This window comes from Bufo bufo, chromosome 6 (assembly GCF_905171765.1).
Source record: "Bufo bufo chromosome 6, aBufBuf1.1, whole genome shotgun sequence".
Classification (NCBI taxonomy): domain Eukaryota; kingdom Metazoa; phylum Chordata; class Amphibia; order Anura; family Bufonidae; genus Bufo; species Bufo bufo.
In genome coordinates, this window is record NC_053394.1 from 31,979,134 (window position 1) to 31,988,822 (window position 9,689).

A 9,689-nucleotide genomic window follows, 5' to 3' on the forward strand; every position below is an offset into this window, starting at 1 on the left:
GCAAGGAGCTGCTCTTCAGGGGCGGCTCTCCACAGGCTTGTATCTGCTTAGCTTCATTGTCAAGTCTCTTTCTATTCACCAGGGATCATTAAAGGGGTTATCCCACTTTGCATTTTCATACTTACCTGCTGCCAGCGCGCCGTTCACTTCCTGCTGGATTTTGGCTGGGGGCGGGCTTCATCTTGATTGAAGTCTTCTCCCGGCCGGGCCGTGCGCTGGACTGAACGCGCACGCCGCTGCGCATGCACCATGGTGACTTATTCCTGTCCAGTATAGTACAGAGCCGGCGTGCGCGTTCGCGGCTCTGTACTATTCTGGCCAGGAAGAAGTAACCATTGCGCATGCGCGGCGGCGTGGAGAAAAGAAGGAGTCTTTTGCGCAAGCGCGGCCACCGGGATTCCGGAGAAGAGCGGTGTCCATAACAAGGGGAGACTGAATGACAACAATGACAATCCTAAATGGTGGGAATTTGTTAATCAAATAAATTTACAAAAATTATCACTGTCAAATCATTAACAGATTTAACAGTGATCATTATGATGGGATAACCCCTTTAACCTTCGGCACTCCAGCTGTTCTGAAACTACAACTCCCAGAATCCTCCTTTCACTTCTATTGGAGTTACAAGAGCATCAGAGTAAGGGTACATTCACACAACCGTATTTTTGGCTCCGCATCCGTTCCGCAATTTTGCGGAACGGGTGCGGACCCATTCATTTCAATGGGGCCGCAAAAGATGTGCTGTCCGCATCCGTAGATCCGTTCCGCGGCCCCGCAAAAAAGATAGAGCATGTCCTATTCTTGTCCGCAATCGCGGACACGAATAGGCATTTCTATCATGGGGCCGGCTACATTCACACGGCCGGTATCCGTGTTTTGCGGATCCGCAATTTGCGGACCGCAAAACACATACGGTTGTGTGAATGTACCCTAATTGTGCATGCTGGGAGTTGTAGTTTCACGGCAGCTGGAGTGCACATTGCTGACACTCTGCTTGAAATGGCTGACATCTGTGCTGGCACAGATGTCAGCCGTTTAAACCGTTCTATGCCGCGGTCCGTAGGGACCGCTGTATGGAAGAGGTTAATAGGGAGGGAGCTCCCTCCCTCTCCCATCAAGGGCTGCTGTGCCTTTTCAGCCCCCGATGGGAGAGTGAGGGGGCCCCCTCCCTCCCCATCACCCGCTGCTTTGTTGTGGCAGCGAGTGATGGTTACCATGGCAACCGGAAGCCTTCACAGGCTTCCTGCTGTCCATGGTGCTGATCAGAGGCTGTCCATGGTGCTGATCAGAGGCTGTCAATGGTGCTGATCAGAGGCTGTCCATGGTGCTGATTAGACTTCTGCTAAAGGCAGAAGTCTGATCAGACTTTGTAAAGTGAAAATACAGTACAGTACACTATATAGTGTACTGTACTGTATTATACAGACATCAGACCCACTGAATCTTCTAGAACCAAGTGGGCCTGGGTAAAAAAAAAAAAAAAAAAAAAAAAAAGTAAAAGTAAAAATAAACATCTATAACTAATTAAAAATTAAAAAAATTAAATTTCCTACACATGTTTGATATCACCGTGTCCATAACGACCTGATCCATAAAACAGTCATGTTACTTTCCCCGCACGGTGAACGCCATAAAAAAAAAAAAAACTATAATGAAATTAAAATTTTGCCCACCTTACTTCCCAAAAAAGGTAATAAAAGTGATAAAAAAAGTTGTATGTACGCCAAAATAGTACCAATCAAACTGTCGTCTCATTCCGCAAAAAATGAGCCTCTACACGAGACAATGGCCTAAAAAATAAAAAAAACTATGGCTCTTAGACTAAAATATGATTTTTTTGTTTAAAAAATGCTTTTTTATGTTACACGTAAAAAAAAAAAGTAGACATATTAGGTATCGCCGCGTCCGTAAGAACCTGCTCAATAAAAATACCACATGACCTAAACCCTCAGGTCAACCATGTAAAAAAATCAAAATAAAAACGGTGTCAAAAAAGCAATTTTTTGTCACCTTACATCACGAAAAGTGTAATTGCAAACAATCAAAAAGTCGTATGCCCCCCAAAATAGTGCCAATCTAACCGTCATCTCATCCCTCAAAAATGATGCCCTGCCTAAGATAATCACCCAAAAACTATGACTCTCAGACTATGGAGACACTAAAACATGATTTTTTTTTTTGGTTTCAAAAATGATATTATTGTGTAAAAAAAAAAAAAATTAAGAAAGTATACATATTAGTATCTCCACGTTCGTAAGAACCGGCTTTATAAAAATATCATATGACATAACCCCTCAGGTGAACACTGTCAAAAAAACATTTGTTTTGTCACCTTACGTCACTAAAATTGCAACACCAAGCGATCAAAAAGGCGTATGCCCCCCACAATGGTGCCAATCTAACCGTCACCTCACCCCGCAAAAATTGATACCCTACATAAGACAATCGCCCAAAAAATTAAAAAACTATGGCTCTCAGACTATGGAGACACTAAAATGTTTTTTTTTTTTTTTCAAAAATGATATTATTGTGTAAAACCTAAATAAATAAAAAAAAGGTATACATTTTAGGTATTGCCACGTCCATAAGAACCTGCTCTAAAAAAATACCACATAACCTAACCCCTCAGGTGAACACTGTAAAAAAAATTAAATAAAAATGGTTTAAAAAAAGATATTTTTTTGTAACTTTACATCACAGAAAGTGTAATAGCAAGCAATCAAAAGTCATATGCACCCCAACATAGTGCCAATCTAACCGCCATCTCCTCCCACAAAAATTATACCCAACTTGAGACAATCGCCTAAAAACTGAAAAAACTATGGCTCTCAGACTATGGAGACACTAAAACATGATTTTTTTTTGTTTCAAAAATTATATTATTGTGTAAAACCTAAATAATTAAAAAAAGGTAAACATATTAGGTATCGCCGCGTCCGTAAGAACCTGCTCTATAAAAATAACACATGATATAACCTGTCAGATGAACTTTGTAAATAATAAATAATAAAAACGGTGCCAAAAACAGCTATTTTTTGGCAAATTTTCCATTTTAATCAATATTTTCCCGTAATAAAGCAAGGGTTAACAGCCAAACAAAACTCAATATTTATTGCCCTGATTCTGTAGTTTACAGAAATGCCCCATATGTGGTTGTAAACTGCTGTATGGCCACATGGGAGGGCGCAGAAGGAAAGGAACGCCATATGGTTTTTGGAAGGCAGTTTTTGCTGGACTGGTTTTTTGACACCATGTCCCATTTGAAGCCCCCCTGATGCGCCCCTAGAGTAGAAATTCCAAAAAGTGACCCCATATAAGAAACTACACCCCTCAAGGTATTCAAACTGATTTTACAAACTTTGTTAACCCTTTAAGTGTTCCACAAGAGTTAATGGCAAATAGAGATGAAATTTCAGTATTTCTATTTTTTGTTACTTTGCCTCACAAAAAGTGTAATATAGAGCAACCAAAAATCATATGCACCCTAAAATAGTACCAACAAAACTGCCACCTTATCCCGTAGCTTCCAAAATGGGGTAACTTTTTTGGAGTTTCTACTCTAGGGGTGCATCAGGGGGCTTCAAATGGGACATGGTGTCTAAAAACCAATCCAGCAAAATCTGCCTTCCAAAAACCAAATGGCATTCCTTTCCTTCTGCGCCCTGCCATGTGCCCGTACAGCAGTTTACAACCACATATGGAGTGCTTCTGTAAACTTCAGAATCAGAGTAATATATGTTAATAAAGCTTGTAAAATCAGTTTTGAATACATTGAGGGGTGTAGTTTCTTAGATGGGGTCACCTTTATGGAGTTTCTACTCTAGGGGTGCATCAGGGGGGCTTCAACTGGGACATGGTGTAAGAAAAAAAGGCCATCAAAATCTGCCTTCCAGAAACCATATGGCATTCCTTTCCTTGTGCGCCCTGCTGTGTGCCCGTACAGCAGTTTACGACCACATATGGGGTGTTTCTATAAACTACAGAATCAGGACAATAAATATTGAGTTTTGTTTGGCTGTTAACCCTTGCTTTGTTACTGTAAAAAATGGATTAAAATGGCAAATTTGCAAAAAAATCGAAATTCTGAACTTTTATCTCTATTTGCCATTAACTGTTGTGGAACACCTAAAGGGTTAACAACATTTGTAAAATCAGTTTTGAATACCTTGAGTGGTGTAGTTTCTAGAATGGGGTCATTTTTGGGTGGTTTCTATTATGTAAGCCTCACAAAGTGACTTCAGACCTGAACAGGTCCTTAAAAAGTGGGTTTTTGAAAATTTCTGAAAGATTTCAAGATTTGCTTCTAAACTTCTAAGCCTTCTAATGTCCCCAAAAAATAAAATGTCATTCCCAAAATGATCCAAACATAAAGTGGACATATGGGAAATGTAAAGTAATAACTATTTTTGTAGGTATTACTATGTATTATAGAAGTAGAGAAATTGAAACTTGGAAATTTGAAAATTTTTCCACATTTTTTTGTAAATTTTATATTTTTTTTAATAAATAAAAATGAATTTTTTTAACAAAATTTTACCAGTGTCATGAAGTACAATATGTGACGAAAAAACTGTCTCAGAATGGCCTGGATAAGTCAAAGCGTTTTAAAGTGATCACCACATAAAGTGACACTGGTCAGATTTGCAAAAAAATTGACTGGTCCTTAACCACTTCAGGACCGCCGTATGCAGGATTGCGTCCTGGCGGCGGCCCTGTTATTCCTCCTGGACGCGCCGGTGCGTCCTCTCGCGAGAGGTGAGATTCCTTGTGAACGCGCGCACACAGGAGCGCGCGTTCACAGGAACCGGAGGTAAACGAGTACATCTACAGCCTGCCAGCGGCGATCGTTCGCTGGCAGGCTGTAGATGCGATTTTTTTAACCCCAAAAAGGTATATTAGACGCTGTTTTGATAACAGCGTCTAATATACCTGCTACCTGGTCCTCTGGTGGTCCCTTTTGCTTGGATCGACCACCAGAGGACACAGGCAGCTCTGTAAAGTAGCACCAAACACCACTACACTACACCCCCCCGTCACTTATTAACCCCTGATCACCCCATATAGACTCCCTGATCACCCCCCTGTCATTGATCACCCTCCTGTAAGGCTCCATTCAGACGTCCGTATGTGTTTTGCGGATCCACAGATCCGCGGATCCACGTTTTGGGGATCCGCACATTGCCAGAACTTTATAGAAAATGCCTTTTCTTGTCCGCAATTGTGGACAAGAATAGGACATGTTCTATAGCAAGCATGTCAAACTCAAAGGCTAACATGGGCCAAAAAAACTAAATTTAAGTTTATGTGGGCCGCATAAAAAAAAAATAAAAAAAAATCGTACATTTTCATAGAACAACATTGTTGTTTCATGACTGCTGACCCCCAACATCCCGTTGCCCAATAACACAAGTGAGACCTATATATATATACAAATATTAAACTCCACTATAAGACGCACCTAGGTTTTTGAGGAGGAAAATAAGAAAAAAATATTTTTAACCAAAAGTTGTGCTTTTGGTGGTCTTTGAATTAATGGTGGTCTGTGCATGACACTATTATGGGGGATCTGTGGATGACGCACTGTCATGTGGGGGATCTGTGGATGGCACTGTTATGGGGGATCTGTGGCTGACACTGTCATGTGGGGGATCTGTGGATGGCACTGTTATGGGGGACCTGTGGATGGCACTGTTATGGGGGATCTGTGGATGGCACTGTTATGGGGGATCTCTGGATGGCACTGTTATGGGGATCTCTGGATGGCACTGTTATTGGGGATCTGTGGATGGCACTGTAATGGGGGATCTGTGGATGACGCACTGTCATGTGGGGGATCTGTGGATGGCACTGTTATGGGGGACCTGTGGATGGCACTGTTATGGGGGATCTGTGGATGGCACTGTTATGGGGGATCTATGGATGGCACTGTTATGGGGGATCTGTGGATGGCGCTGTTATGGGGGATCTGTGGATGGCACTGTTATGGGGGATCTGTGGATGGCACTGTTATGGGGGATCTGTGTATGGCACTGTTATGGGGATCTGTGGATGGTACTGCTATGGGGTGGGATATCTGTGGATGGCACTGTTATGGGGTGGGGGGATCTGTGGATGGCATTGTTATGGGGTGGGGGATCTGTGGATGGTGCTGTTATGGGGGATCTGTGGATGGCACTGTTATGGGGGATCTGTGGATGGCACTGTTATGGGGGGGATCTGTGGATGGCACTGTTATGGGGGATCTGTGGATGGCACTGTTATGGGGGATCTGTGGATGGCACTGTTATGGGGGACCTGTGGATGGCACTGTTATGGGGGACCTGTGGATGGCACTGTTATGGGGGATCTGTGGATGGCACTGTTATGGGGGATCTATGGATGGCACTGTTATGGGGGATCTGTGGATGGCGCTGTTATGGGGGATCTGTGGATGGCACTGTTATGGGGGATCTGTGGATGGCACTGTTATGGGGGATCTGTGGATGGCACTGTTATGGGGGATCTGTGGATGGCACTGTTATGGTGATCTGTGGATGGTACTGCTATGGGGTGGGATATCTGTGGATGGCATTGTTATGAGGTGGGGGGATCTGTGGATGGCATTGTTATGGGGTGGGGGATCTGTGGATGGTGCTGTTATGGGGGATCTGTGGATGGCATTGTTATGGGGTGGGGGGATCTGTGGATGGTGCTGTTATGGGGGATCTGTGGATGGCATTGTTATGAGGTGGGGGATCTGTGGATGGAACTGTTATGGGGTGGGATATCTGTGGATGGTACTGCTATGGGGTGGGATATCTGTGGATGGCATTATTATGAGGTGGGGGGATCTGTGGATGGAACTGTTATGGGGGGGATCTGTGGATGACACTGCTATATGTCATCCACAGATCCCCCTCATAACAGTGTCCCCCAATACACCGGCCCTCTGCTCACCGAAGTATTTATAAACGTGAATCCTTATCCTGTTATTAAGTTGAACTAACGCTGCCCTCTCCCATGTTCCCATGTTCCCCTGTATCCCCACAGCACTTACGATTCACACGCTTCCATAGCAGGCAGAGCGGACGGCACCAGTAACGTCACTCACTGACGTCGCGCGTCTGCTCCGCCTGCTTTATTCATAAAGTGGGCAGAGCAGGCGCTCGACGTCAGTGAGTGACCCTAAAGGGGACCTAAAGCGTGAGAAGTAATTTGGAATCCAAATGCATAAAAAATGCCCTGTGAAATCGTAAAGATTCTCATTGGAATATGGGCCCCTTTGCGCACCTAGGCTGCAAAAAAGTGTCACACATGTGGTATCACCGTACTCAGGAGAAGTTGGAAAATGTGTTTTTAGGTGACTTTTTACATATACCCATGCTGGGTCAGAGAAATATCTCTCTAAAATGACAACTTTGTATTAAAAAAATGGGAAAAGTTTAGAGAGATATTTCTCTCACTCATTATGGGTATATGTAAAAATACACCCCAAAACACATTGCCCTACTTCTCCTGAGTACGGAGATACCACATGTGTGACACTTTTTTGCAGACTAGGTGCCCAAAGGGGCCCAAATTCTAAAGAGCACCTTTAGGATTTCACAGAGCATTTTTTAGGCATTTGGATTCCAGACTTCTTCTCACGCTTTAGGTCCCCTAGAATGCCAGGGCAGTATAATAACCCCACAAGTGACCCCATTTTGGAAAGAAGACACCCCAAGGTATTTCGTGATGGGCATAGTGAGTTCATGGAAGTTTTTATTTTTTGTCATAAGTTAGTGGAATATGAGACTTTGTAAGAAAAAAATAAAATAAAAAATAAAATCATAATATTCCGCTAACTTGTGACAAAAAATAAAAACTTCTATGAACTCACTATGCCCATCAGCGAATACTTTAGGGTGTCTACTTTCCGAAATGGGGTCATTTGTGGGGTGTTTGTACTGTCTGGCCATTGTAGAACCTCAGGAAACATGACAGGTGCTCAGAAAGTCAGAGCTGCTTCAAAAAGCGGAAATTCACATTTTTGTACCATAGTTTGTAAACGCTATAACTTTTGCGCAAACCAATAAATATACACTTATTGCAATTTTTCATCAAAGACATGTAGAACAATAAATTTAGAGAAAAATTTATATAGAAATGTAGTTTTAATTGAAAAATTTTACAACTGAAAGTGAAAAATGTCATTTTTTTGCAAAAATTTTGGTAAATGTTGATTAATAACAAAAAAAGTAAAAATGTCAGCAACAATGAAATACCACCAAATGAAAGCTCTATTAGTGAGAAGAAAAGGAGGTAAAATTCATTTGGGTGGTAAGTTGTATGACCGAGCAATAAACCGTGAAAGTAGTGTAGTGCTGAAGTGTAAAAAGTGGTCTGGTCATTAAGGGGGTTTAAAGAGGACCTTTCGCCAGAATAAAGCATCTAAACTAACTATACAGACGTGTAGAGCGGCGCCCAGGGATCCCCCTGCACTTACTGTTATCCCCGGGCGCGGCTCCGTTCTCCGGTTATAGCCTCCGGTATCTTCATAGTTAGGCTCCACCCAGGGGAACCTGCCAGCGTCTCTTTCTCTTATGCTGTAGCGCTGGCCAATCGCAACGCTCAGCTCATAGCCTGAGAGGCTTTTTTTTCTCTCAGGCTATGATCTGAGCGTTGCGATTGGCCAGCACTACAGCATAGGAGAAAGAGACGGCGTCAGGTTCCCCTGGGTGGAGCCGAACTATGAAGATACCAGAGGCTATACCGGCCGAACGGAGCGGCGCCCGGGGATAACAGTAAGTGCAGGGGGATCCCTGGGCGCCGCTCTACACGTCTGTATAGTCAGTTTAGAGGTTTTATTCTGGTGAAAGGTCCTCTTTAAGCTAGGGGAGCTGAGGTGGTTAAGGTGAAAATGAGCCCGGTGGGCTTCTGTCACCCCCCCAAAAAGTCATTTTTAATTTTTAGGCTAATTAAAATCCTTATAGTGCGATTATTCAATGTAGAGTGCTCTTACCTTTTTCTGTTCCTTAGTTTCTTTAAAAACCGCACTTTTATAATATGTTAATTACCTCGCTACCAGCAAGTAGGGCGGTTACTTGCTGGTAGCCACCGCATCCTCCTTTAAAAAAAACGCCCCCTCCTCCAGTTGATTGACAAGGCCAGCGAGCGCTCTCCTCCTCCGGCTGGCCCTGTCTGCAGTTCAAATCCCGCGCCTGCGCCTTACGTGTCTTCATTCGGCGCAGGCGCTCTGAGAGAAGGGCGCTGGCTTCCTCAGCACTCCCTCAGTGCGCCTGCGCCGATGACGCCACCTCTAAACCCGAAAGAGAAGACGTCATCGGCGCAGGCGCACTGAGGGAGTGCTGAGGAAGCGAGCGTCCTTCTCTCAGCGCGGGATTTGAATTGCAGACAGGGCCAGCCGGAGGAGGAGAGCGCTCGCTGGCCCTGTCAATCAACTGGAGGAGGGGGCGTTTTTCTTTAAAGGGGGATGTGGCAGCTACCAGCAAGTAACCGCCCTACTTGCTGGTAGCGAGGTAATTAACATATTATAAAAGTGCGGTTTTTAAAGAAACTAAGGAACAGATAAAGGTAAGAGCACTCTACATTGAATAATCGCACTATAAGGATTTTAATTAGCCTAAAAATTAAAAATGACTTTTTGGGGGGTGACAGAAGCCCTTTAAGGTGAAAATGAGCCGGTCCTTAAGGGTTAAACAGCTGATCAG